Source organism: Globicephala melas, chromosome 7 (assembly GCF_963455315.2).
Source record: "Globicephala melas chromosome 7, mGloMel1.2, whole genome shotgun sequence".
Taxonomy (NCBI): domain Eukaryota; kingdom Metazoa; phylum Chordata; class Mammalia; order Artiodactyla; family Delphinidae; genus Globicephala; species Globicephala melas.
In genome coordinates this window covers 114,903,661-114,922,152 of record NC_083320.1, presented here as the reverse complement: position 1 = coordinate 114,922,152, position 18,492 = coordinate 114,903,661, and the positions used below count along the sequence as shown (strand labels likewise).

At 43.3% G+C, this 18,492-nt stretch overlaps 1 protein-coding gene across 12 annotated transcripts in view; it reads left to right on the top strand.

Annotated features, from left to right (window-relative positions):
* CFAP221 (cilia and flagella associated protein 221) overlaps positions 1 to 18,492 on the top strand; it is an 84,422-nt gene that overhangs the window by 17,133 nt on the left and 48,797 nt on the right. The gene's annotated exons all lie outside the window — the stretch shown is intronic.

Sequence of the window (18,492 nt, the reverse complement as noted above, 5' to 3'; positions counted from 1 at the left end):
ACCAGCATGTGTTTTTGGACGGAATGGCCACAGGGAAGGCCAAGACCCTGGACAGTCACTATGGAAGCCAAATCTCAAATCCGCCCTCCTTGTTGGGAAAATAGTTGATGACTCTAGTTGTATTTCAAGGTGTGTCTTGTTTCAGCAGTAAATATTTACTAAATACCTACTACCAGGCTCAGTGCTGTCTGTCCCTAGGGACATAAAGAAGGTGACTATTGAGCTGTTAGATACCGAGATACAATGGCCATGCCGGTTGTTAAAATCTTGTTAAACGCTGAAATATTTCTGTACTGGTTGGGAAATATATACTGTCCTGAGCCCCCAATCCCTCCCTGCCATCTGCTTGGCCCCTCTCCTGCCGCCCCTCACCTCCAATGATTCTGTAACTAAGTTGTTAATACCTAGCCATCTGGTGGTGGTGGGGGGGGGCGGGGAACGGACCTGCAGGACCTGGCTCCAGCTTTGTATCACACTAGTGGCGCACTGCCCGTGAAGTCCTGTTTGGGTGATATTTGGAATATCACCTGTGGTAAAAAGATGAATAGACAAAAGTTCTCATTCTGAAGGTCTTAAAGTCTGATGGGGACAGAACCACGTCACTGATTAATTACACCGCGTGCCAGTGTTGTAATCAGGGCACACACGGGGTCTCGTGCAGGAGGGATGGGGAAAGTCCTCACGCCTAAGCAGGGGACGTCCGGTTATCCTATCTGGTTAGCCACCACGGGGCGGGCTGTGAGGGTGGCATTCCAAGCAGGGAAACAGCACGTACAAAAGCACAGTGGTGGCAAAGAGTGTGGACTACATCTTGCAGGTGATGAAGCCACCCAGTAGCTGGTAGATACTAGATGCCTTGTGGTCTAGGCCCAGACCGTGAGCAAAGACTGTGGGCTTCAGCCTGTGTTTGGGGGTGAAAGCAAGTTCAGGTGCCTGCAGGCAGCTCTGAGCAGGGGATACAAGTTGCTAGTGACTGGGTAGTAGAGGTAGAGAGGGGGCAACTGAAGCTTTTTGGTGCTGGCGGGGGACCAAGGTGTATGAGCTTCAGAGCCCTTGAATGAAACTCACCATCTAGATCTGAACAATCGCGTTGGTTCAGCTGACGTGAGATCCCATCCCCCGCCCAGCGGCTTCGCATGAGCTTCTGATGCACCATCTCTCTTTATTTTTTTAAAAACAGCTCTTTAAGAATTGTCAATAAGGGACTTCCTTGGTGGTCCAGTGGTTAAGACTCTGCACTTCAAATGCAGGGGATGTGGGTTCGATCCCTGGTCAGGGAACTAAGATCCCTGCACGGTGTGGCCAAAAACTAAAAATAAAATAAAATAAAATAAAAATTCCCCCCAAAAATAATTGTCAATAAATTATCCACACAAAAGGGGCTAATAGAGGTGAATCCCTCCTGGCAGGACCCACTCACTCTATGCATTTTGAGGCCAAACATAGCTATTTCCTTTAAATGGGTGAATAAGCAATTTTTAACCAAAATTGAAGTGGCAGGAAACAACTAACTTCCTAGTTCATCTGTCTTCCTCCCTCCCTCCCTCCCTCTCTCCCTTCCTCTCTCTCTCTCCCTGTTTTTCTTTCTTTCCCTCCACAAATCACTCCTTGTCTGGACCGTAAGCAAGGCTGTTGAGGTTGAGAGCACTGGTCCATAGGCAGGAGGAAATGATGCAGAATCAGCCTTGGTTCTTCTTCTTATTTTTTTTAGTGGGGTATAATTGCTTTACAATGTTGTGTTAGTTTCTGCTGTACAACAAAGTGATTCAGCCATACATATACATGCATCCCCTCCCTCTTGGACCTTCTTAACAGATAAATCTGCCCACCTCCCTGGAGGCGTCTCCCAAGCTGTTTTATACATCATGCCCCTCATTTGTAATCAGAATGACAATTTCAGCTGAACAGTTTATGAAGCTGAGTTACCGTGTGTAACACTGTGATATTTTAAATTTTTCAAAAGATAAGCATGCTACTTTGTTTCTCCAAGCATTCTGGCAGCAGCGCCTTCCCAAGACTTGATGCACTTGACTTAATGGCTTTTCCCCAACTTTTAACTATGCAAACTGCCCAGCACTGCATTCCATCCACAATGTCTGGCGTCGGGGGCGGTGGTGGTGGTGACTATTTGAAAGGGTTTTCACCTGAAATGTCCTCTGTTAATCCTAGGCCGCCTTGGGGGTTGAAGGTATTATTTGGGTAGGTTCTTTATTCAACATTCATTCATTTAACAAACCTTTATTGAACGCCTACTGTGTGCCAGGCACAATGGTAGGTACTAAGGATGTAGAGGTGATTAAACCCTCATCTCATGATTAAATAGACAATTCTTTATTTGTATTTTATTGAAGTATAGTTGATTTACAATGCTGTGTTAATTACTGCTGTATAGCAAAGTGATTCATATATATACATATACACACACACACACACACACACACACACACACACACACACACACACATTCTTTTTTTTTTTTTCTGGCCGCACCACATGATATGCGGGATCGTAGTTCCCCAACCAGGGATCAAACCCGTGCCCCCTGCAGTGGAAGTGTGGAGTCTTAACCACTGGACCACCAGGGAAGCTCCCTATACACACATTCTTTTTCATAGTCTTTTCCATTATGGTTTATCACAGGATATTGAGTAGAGTTCCCTGTGCTCTGCAGTAGGACCTTGTTGTTACCTATCCTCTATGTACTAGTTTGCACCTGCTGACCCCAAACTCCCACTCCTTCCCCCCACACCCCGCTCCTCAGCAAGCACAAGTCTCTACATCTGCAAGTCTGTTTCTGTCTCGTAAGTTCATTTGTGTCATATTTTAGATTCCACGTATAAGCGGTATCATATGGTATTTGTCTTTCTTTTTCTGACTGACTTCACTTAGTATGAGGATCTCTAGGTCCATCCATGTTGCTGCGAATGGCATTATTTCATTCTTTTTTATGGCTGAGTAGTATTCCATTGTATATGTACTACATATTGTTTATCCATTCCTCTGTCGATGGACACTTATGTTGCTTCCATGTCTTGTCTATTGTAAATAGTGCTGCTATGAACATAGGGGTGCATGTATCTTTTTGAATTACAGTTTTGTCTGGATATGTGCCCAGGAGTGGGATTGCTGGAGCATATGGCAGCTCTATTTTTAGTTTTTTAAGGAGCCTCCATACTGTTCTCCATAGTGGCTGCACCAATTTACATTCCCACCAACAGTGTAGGGGGTTTCCCATTTCTCCACACCCTCTCCAGCATTTATTGTTTGTAGACTTTTTGATGATGGCCATTCTGACCTGTGTGAGGTGGTACCTCGTTGTAGTTTTGATCTGCATTTCTTTAATAAGTAGTGATGATGAGCATCTTTTCACATGCCTCCTGGCCATCTGTATTCTTCTTCTTTTTTTTTTAAATAAATTTATTTATTTATTTTTGGCTGCTTTGGGTCTTCGTTGCTGCACGCGGGCTTTCTCTAGTTGCAGCGACTGGGGGCTACTCATCATTGCCGTGCGCAGGCTTCTCATTGCAGTGGCTTCTCTTGTTGCGGAGCATGGGCTCTAGGTGCATGGGCTTTGGTAGTTGTGGCACGTGGGCTCAGTAGTTGTGGCGCACGGGCTTAGTTGCTCTGCAGCATGTGGGATCTTCCCAGACCAGGGCTCGAACTCATGTCCTCTGCATTGGCAGGCAGATTCTTAACCACTGTGCCCCCAGGGAAGCCCTGTATGTCTTCTTTGGAGAAATGTCTATTTGGGTCTTCTGCCCATTTTTTGATTAGGAGGTTTGCTTTTTTGTTGTTGAGTTGTTTGAGCTGTTTGTTAACTGGACGATTCTAATTTCTAATTCAGTGTGTTCTGAGGAAGGACACGTAACCCAGCTCAGTGTGAAGTGAGTTGGGGGCAGGTGGGACGGCGGAGCTCAGACAAGACTTCCTAGAGGAGAGTGCACCTGCCCTAAGCTTTTGAAGCGCGACTAGACATCAGGCAGCGGAAGGGAGCAGGAGGGAAGAAGGGTGTTTCAGGCAGTGTGGAGGCTTGGGCACAGGCAGAGGTGTGGAAGGAACGGCACCTGTGGACCGCTCTGGGGCGTTCGTGAGCCTGGACCTGGGTTATCAGCGCTGTGGCAGGGCAAGGGCTGAGCGAGAAGGGCCTCAGAGGCTTTGCTGGCAAAGGTGGATTTCACTGAGGCCACCACTGAACAAGGGAAGCAGAGAAATGCACGGTCGTGTGTACCTTGTAGAAACTGCACTCTGGGGACTTCCCTGGTGGTCCAGCGGCTAAGGCTCGGTGCTCCCAATGAGGGGCCCAGGTTTGATCCCTGGTCAGGGAACTAGATCCCGCATGCATGCCGCAGCTGAGTCCACGTGCCGCAGCTAAGACCAGCACAGCCAAATAAATATTTTTTAAAAAGAAACCGCTTCTCTTTGAAATTTGGGGCATATTATATTGCATGTGATTGTCAGACTTTTAAGAGTTTGACTTTTCAAAGCTTACATTCACGTCATATTTGTGTGGGCTTATGTGACTATAGTAAAACTGTTTTGTGCCTTTCTTTAAAATTTGCTTATAAGAGGTAAAAATACTACAACGATCATCAGAAGTATAATCATTTCACTGGTGTCTTTGAGCTAATGGATTGTATCTGAAAGCTATGTGAAAGCCAGGCGTTGAATAGAAGAGACTGTGAATTGAAACAGTGTTTTTATTTATTTACTTATTTATTTACTTATTTATTTATTATACAGCGGGTTCTTATTAGTTATCTATTTTATACATGTTAGTGTATATATGTCCATCCCAATCTCCCAATTCGTTCCACCCCCACCCCCCGCCCACTTTCCCCCCTTGGTGCCCATACGTTTGTTGTCTACATCTGAAACAGTGTTTTTAATTAATTATAAATATTGCTGACATATTGTTTATTTTAAAATTTGGATTTTTTTTTTTTTTCGGTACGGGGGCCTCTCACTGTTGTGGCCTCTCCCGTTGCGGAGCACAGGCTCTGGACGCACAGGCTCAGCGGCCATGGCTCACGGGCCCAGCCGCTCCGCGGCATGTGGGATCTTCCCGGACCGGGGCACGAAGTCGTGTCCCCTGCATCGGCACGCAGACTCTCAACCACTGCGCCACCAGGGAAGCCCCAAATTTGGATTTTTTTATACTCTTTACCTACCTCAGTTATCAGTGAGTTTCAGAAGGGGGCTTTGAAGTATAATCTTATGTTCTACTTGATACTGTAGCAATTTCTATATATAGTATAACAACTCTATTAAATAAATACATCATGTACTTAACACTGCTGTGGAGAGGGGCCTGGGACACCTCAAAATCAGGCACTGATTGCAAGTATTTAAATGTAGTCGTGGGGCCTTAGGTTCCTTAGAAGCAGAAACAAGGATTCGTTGCACCTGACTTACTAAGGCATAACCCATAAAGGAGTGCAGGACAGGGATGGGGGTGCCCAGCCCCTCAGCCAAGGGCACTTCTCTGGAGAAGGTCAAGGGTGAGTCCTCAGCGCCAGCCCTCCCAGAGCCGGGCGATGGGTCCACCAGCTGGCCAAGGGGAGGGCACGCAGCAGCACCACAAATCCACAGCAGGCGGACAGGCCCTCGATTCACACACTCGCCTGTCCACCCTCCGTCCGGCTTCATCGGGCTCTGGAATTGTCCTTCTCTGGAGTGATGGTGTGGATTTGTGCGAGGTTGAGCTGATGTGAGCTGCTGCCTGGCAGAGGGGACGGTCTTCCGGTGGACGGTGTCATGATGGAGAGTGTGGGGTGACTACGTGGCGGTCCATCTCTGGGCTGCCTTCCCTCCCTGGGGCAGAGGGGCGTTTGAATGTGACCATGCACTGTTCAAAGGTTATTTATTGTTTTAGCTGGTATAACACCTGGGTAGTTGCTGCGTTATTTATGTAGATTTTTCTTTTTTACATTACATGGCAATGTACACTCTTCTGATACATACAGTACATAAAATAAGATTCTTTAGAACAGCTATGCACAAGACATGCAGTACTGGACTTATACATTAGGTCCCAGGATGTGATTAATTGGAGGAAAAAAACGTTGGACTAGGCATTTTGACTGCAGCAACCAGAAGTTATATAACACAGAGCAGACACACATCTGGTTTGAAGGGCAGATGCTAAACATTATCCGTGAGAAAACACTCCTGCCACAAGGGCGGGTTGGCTGCAGCCACTGCTGGGTGCATAAGAAGCGGCGATGCCTCATCTGTGACCTCCAGTCTCACTGTGGTCCCAAGGTCCCAAGCGTGCCACTCGCCTCGGAGCCCATCAGCCCTCACCCTCGAGGCTGCATTGCAGTCCGGCTCCTGCTGTTTCTCTGCCTCAGGCCCGCAGCCCCCAGTCCCACGCACACACGAATACCCCCGCTCTGCTCCGTCACTTCTTCAGGGGCTGCTGGTGAGGCCCGGCTGCGGGACCAGGAACGACACACCTGCAGGTGCTGCGTCTCTGTGCTTGTCCCAGCTGCTCGGCAGCTTCTGCGCCCAACCTCACCCACTGTCGCCCCCACCCCGCCCACCCAGAGGACCAGCACGCCCTCCAGCAGCACCGCCAACCTGTCACTGTGTCTTACAAGGTGGGCATCTGGCTGCTGGCAGCTGTACCTCTGGCTCCTTTGCCCATCTCATCCCCTCAACCTCAGTCTTTCCCTTTGTAGCTCCCTGTGGGGAGTAAAGTCCAGGATGGTTCTCTGAGGAATTTTTAGATTGTTGGGGAGAGTGGGGAGCGTCCCACCAATCCTCCTGTCTAGTCTGGTGCAGACAGTTTATCCCTCAGCCTGCCAGCCATCCATCCGTTCTGAATTTGTGGCTCTGATCTCATTAAACTGCTGACCTGCTTCATTTGTTCCACATGGTTGGGGACCACATGATTTATTTTTTGTAAACATTTCAGGCTTGTGGTTGCCAAAGGGGAAAGGTGGGGGGGGGTGGACTGGGAGTTTGGGATTAGCAGATGCAAACTATTATGTATAGAATGGGTAAACAATAAGGTCCTACTGTAGGGCACAGGGAACTATATCCAATCTCCTGGGATAAACCATCATGGAAAAGAGTATGCAAAAGAATGTATACATATGTATAACTGAGTCACTTTGCTTACAGCAGAAGTTAGCACAACATTGTAAATCAACTAGACTCCAATAAAATAAATTTTAAAAATTTCAGTTAGTTGCCAACATTTAGAAATCAGAAGATTGCACATGAAAATTTAGATTTCCACTCTTTGTTAAAAGAAAAAAAAAGAGGAAGATCCAGCAGTACTAGGCACACATTCCTGCATGACCACAATCGGTTCCTCAGGGACGAACTGGAAGCTGCCCCGTCAGAGGGCAGTACTTTTGCCAGGCTGCCGCAGTCCCCACCACTCCCTGTTACCTCACACGTAGCCCTGTCCTCTCACTGTTACCTGCCTGGCCTGTGAGGACCCTCAATAAAGAAACTAAAAAGGAGACGAGGCAGTGTCTAGATTCCAATCCAGGCTCTGCTTCGTGATGGCTATACGACCCTAAAAGTGACCCCAAAAATTAGGGGTTTTTTTCAAGTTTTTCTCACAAAATGTTGAATCCCAGACTTTTGACTCCTGGAGAAAGCCATCAAAAGGCTGAAAAACTGAAATTTGGGAAAGTAATACTGACCTTATTAGAGCCTAGCTTGGAAATTGTAATACTGGATACTGCTTTTCTCCCTTTGATTTTGTGCAAATTTTTTAAAATTTTTTTTATTTATTTATTTATTATTTTTGGCTGCGTTGGGTCTTCTCACTTAAAATTCTTAGAGACTGCAATTTCAGAACCAAAAGTATTTGAAAATACACTGCTTTGCTTTAAAAATTCATTTCTTATTCCACTGCCGAGTGATTTTTTGTCCTTATAATTGCTGGTGGGTGAGCGGCAGGGACTTGGAGCTGTAGCTGGGCGCCCGGCCGGCAGGACAGGTCATTCATCTCCAGCCGAGTGTGTGTGTGTGTGTTTTTTTGTTTTTTGTTTTTTTTGCGGTACGTGGGCCTCTCACCGTTGTGGCCTCTCCCGCCGCGGAGCACAGGCTCCAGACGCGCAGGCTCAGCGGCCATGGCTCACGGGCCCAGCCGCTCCGCGGCATGCGGGATCCTCCCGAACTAGGGCACGAACCCGTGTCCCCCGCATCGGCAGGCGGACTCTCAACCACTGCGCCACCAGGGAAGCCCCAGCCGAGTGTGTTTTTAGTACCTTCAGTGTGGGCTTGCTTCTCCCTTGTCTCCTAAAAGAGGAAAAGACCGTCAGTAGTTCTTAGTGTATCCTCTTATCTTCTCCCAGTAAGTGCTATATTTTTCTCAGCTAAAAAGGAACTCGATCTGCAGGAGGCTTTTCAAGCCTTTTCAAGGCCTTTTTGGTGACGGTTGTGTAACAGTGTGAATGCACCTAATTCCACTAAAGTGTACCTTAGAAAATGGGTGAAATGGTAAATTTTATGTTATGTACATTTTACCACATTTTTTTAAAAGGTGTTTAACCAGTATGAATAGGGTACATACTGTCTCTGCAGACGACATGTCATCTGGTCACCTCTAACTTTTCCAGAATTCAGTTACCTTCCACCCCCCAGAGAAATACCGTAACTTCCTTTACCAAGTATGCAAAGGGGACCTCATTTAATTCCCACTGTTCCCTAGTGATTTCAGCAGAACTCCACCTTTTCCTAAACTACTGGGGTGTGGGAGAGGGTGAGGTTTTACCAGTAGGAAGAACTAAGTAGGGTTGGGGAAGGAATTGAAGTAAGGGCAAGAAAGGAGCTTGAAGGCCAGGCCAGCAAGAGAAAAAACATCCAACCTCCCTGACACTTTGATTGTATATCGGTCTTTGCCTCTAACACTGGTCTAAGCCTAGTCTAAAATGAGTGTGGCGTTTAATTCTATAAGGGAAAAAGAGTAATTAGACGCCTGTTCCCTGAACGTTTCTTTATGTGAATTTGTGCTTGTCTCTATTTGACTATATCATTAGGATCATGGGTCCACTGTGCTTCTGGTTTCAGGCCCCAATCCCAGTGAAGTTAATTATGTCTTTGAAAACAAGATAAGCAGCCTATGAAAGTTCACAAGAACATAAATCATCTGAGATAAAAGAGCGTACTTTGAAATTTGAAACATAATTTACTCTCCACTCTTTGTATCTTTTCAAATTGTGGCCCATTCGTTTGGGGGTTTGGGGGTCTGGCTTATCCGGCAACTAATCATCATGTCTGATTTCTTTCTGTTTTTGTTGGTCATATTCTGAATACAGCAATGTGCATCTCAAGCTTAAAGGAAAAGAACTGGCCAGGCCCCAGGTCTCCCCCTTTCTCTCTACATGCATGCCAGGACTTGAGGGGGGGTGGGTAACATCTGAGAAAAGGTCTTGGGACTTTATAACCCTTTGTTGCTGATGGGCTAATTAAAGGACACGTCTTTCAAAAAGCTCAATAAATAAAGCACAGAGGGATCAGGGTTTTTTGTTTGTTTTGAATTTTATTCTATTTATATTTTTATACAGTGGGTTCTTATTAGTTATCCATTTTTTACATATTAGTGTACATATGCCAATCCCAATCTCCCAATTCATCACACCACCACCCCTCTCCCTGCCACTTTCCCCCCTTGGTGTCCATACGTTTGTTCTGTACATCTGTGTCTGAATTTCTGCCCTGCAAACTGGTTCATCTGTACCATTTTTCTAGATTCCACGTATATGAATTAATATACGATATTTGTTTTTCTCTTTCTGACTTACTTCACTCTGTATGACAGTCTCTAGATCCATCCACATCTCTACAAATGACTCAATTTCGTTCCTTTTTATGGCTGAGTAATGTTCCATTGTATATGTGTACCACATCTTCTTTATCCATTCTTCTGTCGATGGGCATTTAGGTTGCTTCCATGACCTGGCTATTGTAAATAGTACTGCAGTGAACATTGGGGTGCAGGTGTCTTTTTGAATTATGGTTTTCTCTGGGTATATGCCCAGTAGTGGGATTGCTGGGTCATATGGTAATTCTATTTTTAGTTTTTTAAGGAACCTCTATACTGTTCTCCATAGTGGCTGAATCAATTTACATTTCTACCAACAGTGCAAGAGGGTTCCCTTTTCTTCACACCCTCTCTAGCATTTATTGTTTGTAGATTTTCTGATGATGCCCACTCTAACTGGTGTAAGGTGATACCTCACTGTAGTTTTGATTGCATGTCTCTAATAATTAGTGATGTTGGGCAGCTTTTCATGTGCTTCTTGGCTATCTGTATGTCTTCTTGGAAAAAATATCTATTTAGATCTTCTGCCCATTTTTCGATTGGGTTGTTTGTTTTTTTAATATTGAGCTGCAACAGCTGTTTATATATTTTGGAGATTAATCCTTTGTCCATTGATTCGTTTGCAAATATTTTCTCCCATTCTGAGGGTTGTCTTTTCATCTTGTTTGTAGTTTCCTTTGCTTTGAAAAAGCTTTTGTTTCATTAGGTCCTATTTGTTATTTTTGTTTTTATTTCCATTACTCTAGGAGGTGGATCAAAAAAGATCTTGCTGTGATTTATGTCAAAGAGTGTTCTTCCTATGTTTTCCTCTAAGAGTTTTATAGTGTCCGGTCTTACATTTAGGTCTCTAATCCATTTTGAGTTTATTCTTGTGTATGGTGTTAGGGAGTGTTCTAATTTCATTCTTTTACATGTAGCTGTCCAGTTTTCCCAGCACCACTTATTGAAGAGACTGTCTTTTCTCCGTTGTATATCCTTGCCTCCTTTGTCGTAGATTAGTTGACAATAGGGTGTGGGGTTATCTCTGGGCTTTCTATCCTGTTCCATTGATCTATATTTCTGTTTTTGTGCCAGTACCATATGTCTTGATTATTGTTGCTTTGTAGTATAGTCTGAAGTCAGGGAGTCTGATTCCTCCAGCTCCGTTTTTTTTCCCTCAAGACCGCTTTGGCTATTCGGGGTCTGTTGTGTCTCCACACAAATTTTAAGATTTTTTTCTTCTAGTTCTGTAAAAAATGCCATTGGTAATTTGATAGGGATTGCATTGAATCTGTAGATTGCTTTGGGTAGTATAGTCATTTTCACAATATTGATTCTTCCAATCCAAGAACATGGTATATCTCTCCATCTGTTGGTATCATCCTTAATTTCTTTCATCAGTGTCTTATAGTTTTCTGCATACAGGTCTTTTGTCTCCCTAGGTAGGTTTATTCCTAGGTATTTTATTCTTTTTGTTGCGATGGTAAATGGGAGTGTTTCTTTAATTTCTCTTTCAGATTTTTCATCATTAGTGTATAGGAATGCCAGAGATTTCTGTGCATTAATTTTGTATCCTGCAACTTTATCAGATTCATTGATTAGCTCTAGTAGTTTTCTGGTGGCAATTTTAGGATTCTCTATGTATAGTATCATGTCATCTGCAAACACTGACAGTTTTACTTCTTCTTTTCCAATTTGTATTCCTTTTATTTCTTTTTCTTCTCTGATTGCCGTGGCTAGGACTTCCAAAACTATGTTGAATAAGAGTGGTGAGAGTGGACATCCTTGTCTTATTCCTGATCTTAGAGGAAATGCTTTCAGTTTTTCAACATTGAGAATGAGGTTTGCTGTGGGTTTGTTGTATATGGCCTTTATTATGTTGAGGTAGGTTTCCTCTATGCCCACTTTCTGGAGAGTTTTTATCATAAATTGGTGTTGAATTTTGCCAAAAGCTTTTTCTGCATCTATTGAGATGATCATATGGTTTTTCCTCTTCAATTTGCTAATACGGTGTATCACATTGATTGATTTGTGTATGTTGAAGAATCCTTGCATGCCTGGGATAAATCCCACTTGAACATGGTGTATGATCCTTTTAATGTGTTGTTGGATTCTGTTTGCTAGTATTTTGTTGAGGATTTTTGCATCTATATTCATCAGTGATATTGGTTTGTAATTTTTTTTTTTGTAGTATCTTTGTCTGGTTTTGGGATCAGTGTGATGGTGGCCTCATAGAATGAGTTTGGGAGTGTTCCTTCCTCTGCAATTTTTTGGAAGACTTTGAGAAGGACGGGTGTTATCTGTACTCTAAATGTTTGATAGAATTCACCTGTGAAGCCATCTGGTCCTGGACTTTTGTTTGTTGGAAGATTTTTAGTCACAGTTTCAATTTCGTTACTTGTGATTGGTCTGTACATATTTTCTATTTCTTCCTGGTTCAGTCTTGGAAAGTTATACCTTTCTAAGAATTTGTCCATTTCTTCCAGGTGTCCATTTTATTGGCGTAGCATTGCTTGTAGTAGTCTCTTACGATGTTTTGTATTTATGCAGTGTCTATTGTAACTTCTTTTTCATTTCTAGTTTCATTGATTTGAGCCCTCTCCCTCTTTTTCTTGAAGAGTCTGGCTAATGGTTTATCAATTTTGTTTATCTTCTTAAAGAACCAGCTCTTAGTTTTATTGATCTTTGCTATTGTTTTCTTTGTTTCTATTTCATTTATTTCTGCTCTGATCTTTATGACTTCTTTCCTTCTACTAACTTTGGGTTTTGTTTGTTCTTCCTTCTCTAGTTCCTTTAGGTGTAAGGTTAGGTTGTTTATTTGAGATGTTTGTTCTTTCTTGAGGTAGAATTGTATTGCTATAAACTTCTCTCTTAGAACTGCTTTCGCTGCATCCCATAGGTTTCGGATCATCATGTTTTCATTGTCATTTGTCTCTAGGTATTTTTTCATTTCCTCTTTGATTTCTTCAGTGATCTCTTGGTTATTTAGTAATGTATTGTTTAGCCTCATGTGTTTGTGTTTTTTATGTTTTTTTCCCTGTAATTGATTTCTAATCTCATAGCGTTGTGGTCGGAAAAGTTGCTTGATATAATTTCAATTTTCTTAAATTTACTGAGGCTTGATCTGTTCCCCAAGATGTGATCTATCCTGGTGAATGTTTCATGTGCACTTGAGAAGAAAGTGTAATCTGCTGTTTTTGGATGGACTGTCCTATAAATATCAATTAAATCTATCTGGTCTATTTTGTCATTTAAAGCTTGTGTTTCCTTATTAATTTTCTTTTTGGATGATCTGTCCACTGGTGTAAGTGAGGTACTAAAGTCCCCCACTATTATTGTGTTACTGTTGATTTCCTCTTTTATAGCTATTAGCAGTTGCCTTATGTATTAAGGTGCTTCTATGTTGGGTGCATATATATTTACAATTGTTGTATCTTCTTCTTGGATCGATCCCTTGATCATTATGTAGTGTCCTTCCTTGTCTCTGGCAACATTATTCATTTTGAAGTCTATTTTATCTAATACGAGTATTGCTACTCCAGCTTTCTTTTGATTTCCATTTGCATGGAATATCTTTTTCCATCCCCTCACTTTCAGTCTGTATGTGTCCCTAGGTCTGAAGTGGGTCCCTTGTAGACAGCATATATATGGGTCTTTTTTTGTATCCATTTAGTGAGCCTGTGTCTTTTGGTTGGAGCATTTAATCCATTCATGTTTAAGGTAATTATTGATATGTATGTTCCTATTACCATTTTCTTGATTGTTTTGGGTTTGTTTTTGTAGGTCCTTTTCTTCTCTTGTGTTTCCCACTTAGAGAAGTTCCTTTAGCATTTGTTGTACAGCTGGTTTGGTGGTGCTGAGTTCTTCTCTTAGCTTTTGCTTCTCTGTAAAGCTTTAGATTTCTCCATAGAATCTGAATAAGATCCTTGCCAGGTAGAGTAATCTTGATTGTAGTTTCTTCCCTTTCATCACTTTAAATATGTCATGCCACTCCCTTCTAACTTGTAGAGTTTCTGCTGAGAAATCAGCTGTTAACCTTATGGGAGTTCCCTTGTATGTTATTTGGTTATTTGTCTTTTTTCCCTTGCTGCTTTCAATAATTTTTCTTTGTCTTTAATTTTTTCCAGTTTGATTACTATGTGTCTTGTTGTGTTTCTCCTTGGGTTTATCCTGTACGGGAGTCTCTGAGCTTCCTGAACTTTGGTGGCTATTTCCTTTCCCATGTTAGGGAAGTTTTTGACTATAATCTCTTCAAATATTTTCTGAGGTCCTTTCTCTCTCTCTTCTCCTTCTGGGACCCCTATAATGTGAATGTTGTTGCATTTAATGTTGTCCCAAAGGTGTCTTAGGCTGTCTTCATTTCTTTTCATTCTTTGTTCTTTATTCTGTTCTGCGGCAGTGAATTCCACCATTCTGTCTTCCAGGTCACTTATCCGTTCTTCTGCCTCAGTTATTCTGCTATTGATTCCTTCTAGTGTAGTTTTCATTTCAGTTATTGTATTGTTCATCTCTGTTTGTTTGTTCTTTAATTCTTCTAGGTCTTTGTTATTCATTTCTTGCATCTTCTCGATCTTTGCCTCCATTCTTTTTCCAGAGTCCTGGATCATCTTCACTATCATTATTCTTTATTCTTTTTCTGGAAGGTTGCCTATCTCCACTTCATTTAGTTGTTTTTCTGAGGTTTTGTCTTGTTCCTTCATCTGGTGCAAGGTTGCCTGTCTCCACTTCATTTAGTTGTTTTTCTGGGGTTTTATTTTGTTCCTTCATCTGGTACATCTGCCTTTTCATCTTGTCTATCTTTCTGTGAATGTGGTTTTTGTTCCACAGGCTGCAGGATTGTAGTTCTTCTTGCTTCTGCTGTCTGCCCTCTAGTGGATGAGGCTATCTAAGAGACTTGTGCAAGTTTCCTGATGGGAGGGACTGGTGGTGGGTAGAGCTGGCTGTTGCTCTGGTGGGCAGAGCTCAGTAAAACTTTAATCCACTTGTCTGCTGATGGGTGGGGCTGGGTTCCCTCCCTGTTGGTTGTTTGGCCTGAAGGGACCCAACACTGGAGCCTACCTGGGCTCTTTGGTGGGGCTAATGGTGGACTCTGGGAGGGCTCACGCCAAGGAGTACTTTCCAGAACTTCTGCTGCCAGTGTCCTTGTCCCCACAGTGAGCCACAGCTACTCCCCGCCTCTGCAGGAGACCCTCCAACACTAGCAGGTAGGTCTGGTTCAGTCTCCCCTGGTGTCACTGCTCCTTTCCCTGGGTCCCGATCCACACACTACTTTGTGTGTGCCCTCCAAGAGTGGAGTCTCTGTTTCCCCCAGTCCTGTCGAAGTCCTGCAATCAAATCCCGCTAGCCTTCAAAGTCTGATTCTCTAGGAATTCCTCCTCCCTTTGCCAGACCCCCAGGTTGGGAAGCCTGACGTGGGGCTCAGAACCTTCACTCCAGTGGGTGGACTTCTGTGGTATAAGTGTTCTCCAGTCTGTGAGTCACCCACCCAGCAGTAATGGGATTTGATTTTATTGTGATTGCACCCCTTCTATCATCCTATTGTGGCTTCTCTTTTGTCTTTGGATGTGGGGTATCTTTTTAGGTGAATTCCAGTGTCTTCCTGTCAATGACTGTTCAGCAGTTAGTTGTGATTCTGGTGCTCTCGCAAGAGGGAGTGAGAGTACGTCCTCCTACTCCACCATCTTGAACCAATCCTCAACTGAGTTTTAAATCGAGGGATCGGTTTTAAAGAGAAAGTCAATAGGGAAGAAGACGGCAGTGCTAACAGTGAGATGTTCTTAGCTCTTGGTTGCTATTAGAGACTGAGAAGAGAGGTATAGTATCGCAGTTAAGGGTCCTGGGGTCCTGGCTTTAATTTCCACCTCATCTCTTATTAACTGTGTGTCCTTGGATGGCCCCACAGATCAGTTTATTTGTCCATGAAATGGGCATAGTAATAGTACTCACCTCACAGGTTGTTAAGAGGGTTAGCTGAGGGGCAAGCACAGTGTGACTGGGACATATGAAGGGCTACTACCAAAAAGAGAAAAAAGACTTAAAAAATTGCCAAATTATTATTCCAACCAGAAATGGGGTAAGGTAATCATTCACCAAAGGAGAAATGAGATGAGAAAGAGAGAATGCTGTTTGGGTCCGTTTTTTCCTTACTGCTGTGTAACAAAACACCCTACAAGTAGTGGCTTAGAGTAACAGCAGTCGTTTGTTTTGCTCCTGGATCTACTATTTGAATATGGCCTGATGGAGAAGGTTGCTTTGCTTCATGCAGAGTTAGCTGGGGACTCAGACATCCACTTCCTTGAGATGGTCCACTCACACGCTGGCCATTTTCTGGGCTCAGCTGGGTGGAGGGCGGGAGCCTCAGTTCTCTCCACATGGGCCTCTCCACAGGCTGCTTGGGCTTCCTGAGGGCATGGCAATGAGGTGAGTATCCAGGAGGAGCGAGAGATAGCAGTTTCCCAGGCATGGCCTTTAGAAAGCAGCGTGGCATCATTCCACTGCATTCTAGTAGCTGAGTGGCCAGAGAGCCCAGATTCCAGGGAAGGAAACCTCTCAATAGAAGAAATGTTGAAGAGTTCATAGACTTTTTTGTTGTTGTTTGTTTGTTTTTTAATATTTATTTATTTGGCTGTGCTGGGTCTTAGTTGCCACGTGTGGGCTCTTAGCTGTGGCATGCAGGATCTAGTTCCCTGGCCAGGGATTGAACCCGGGTCCCCTGCATTGAGCGCACAGACTCTTAACCGCTGGGCCACCAGGGAAGTCCCAATAGATGCGTTCTAAACTGCCATGATATGTGGTCCCAAAGCTCGCTCAGATTTGATTTCCCCATGAGTCTTCCGCACATTTGGTAGGGAATGGATGTCACACGAACATCATCGCTGCCCACATCTTCTGATCTAGAAATGGTTCCTGTATCAGTGAGTAGTTGACAAAGGAGAAGTCCTGCTAAATTGACATGTTATAGTTTAAATTATACATATGTCTCTGTGGGAAGGCTTCCCTTTTTCTTGATGGTGTTTCTCTCAAAGTTTTGTACATGTGTAATAGCTAAGGATTAATTTATTGTGCTGTCTGAATCCAGCATCTTGTAATAGTTAGCATTTGTCATGCTTATTATTGTTATCGAACCAAGCTTGGATCTGCTCACCCATGTGCAGCAAAGCCAATCTACAGACACCGGGTCGTGGTGAAGGAAAGTGCAGCATTTATTGCAGGTGCCAAGCAAGGAGTCCAGGCAGCTAGTGCTTAAAAGGGCCAAACTCCTTGGAAGCTTTCAGGGAAGATGTTTTTAGAGACAGAGTGAGGGAGGGGGGTCGTGGGGTGTGTGATCAGCTCGTGGGCATTCTGCTCGGCTGGTGGTGAGGTGATTTGGAGTCAGCGTCATCAACCTTCCAGTTCCAGTGGGTCTGGGGTCTATGTGCTTGTGGGCGGTGTGCAGTTAAGCTCTCCCACCTGGCGGGGGTTTCAGTATCTGCAAAACAGCTCAAAGGACATGGCTCAGAATATTCTCTACAGCCCTTGAGGAGGAACTAAAGATCCTTGAGATTGTATAATGGCTAAACTATTATTGTTTTGTCTTGCTTGATGGTTTTCCTTCCTTTCTGCATTTTCTCACTTCTCTTATTAAATTTACTCTTTGGAACTCAGGGAAGGCCTAGGAGGCTACAGGTTTTCTACAGCAAAGAAGCAGGTAGAGGACGTGAGTGGGGGGGTGTCTGTTCCGGGAAGGCCCCATGGTGTCCTGCTCACTTACATTATCAGTTATTACCATAATTCTCCAAAAAGGAGTCCAGCGCTATTGATGGCAAGATGGTTCACTCATTCCACTCTCTAAACATTGAGACTTTTTAATTAGGGAGGAAATTTGATTTTATGTTATATACAATAAGTTCACAAGATGATTCATTCTCTCAGGAAAACCTTGATTACTCCTGAGACAAACACAATGTTAGATTTTAGGGTAAATGATAAAATAAGATCAGAGTAAAGTAAAAACAAATGTTATATAATTTACTAGAAATTACTGTGGTGTCTGGCCCTCTACTTGCATTTATTTAGAGAAGGGACAAGAAAGAAATTTGAGTTTATGTTAAGTTTTTTATACTATTTCCTTTCTGTGAGGCAAATTTATACTCTTTTCTTCTAATAGGCACAGAGCTTGTACATGATCATAATGTATGAGTCTAGTATTTAGAAGGTGTGGGTTGGATTTTACTAAAAACAGGGAATAATTCTTTTAAAATACTTAATATATTTTTATACAGAGCCTTAGCAGGTTTGGTTAAATGTTTAAATACTAAAGTAGCAGGGGCCTTCCCCGGTGGTCCAATGGTTAAGACTCTGCACTTCCACTGCAGGGGGCGCAGGTTCGATCCCTGGTCGGAGAAGTTCCGCATGCCTCGCAGTGCGGCCAAAAAAAAAACCACATAGAGTATCAGGGATAAAAGTTGTCATTACCTCCAAAAGGACTAACTTCTATCTGCTTTACTATGTTAATTGACTGCTTTCCGTAAGTTATGGAAGAACTCTTAATTCAGGCTCCTATTTGCATCTGAAGATTAATAGGCATAAGATACGTGTATTTATTCACGTTTCTTCACTGCAGATCAGTTTTAATTGTATTTAGCAATGGGGATTTAGTTGATAATTTTTAAGTTCCCCCAGAATTTAACGGTATTCTGTTTCTTGACATATGGAACACTTCTAAAAATACTAAACTTCATATTTGCCAA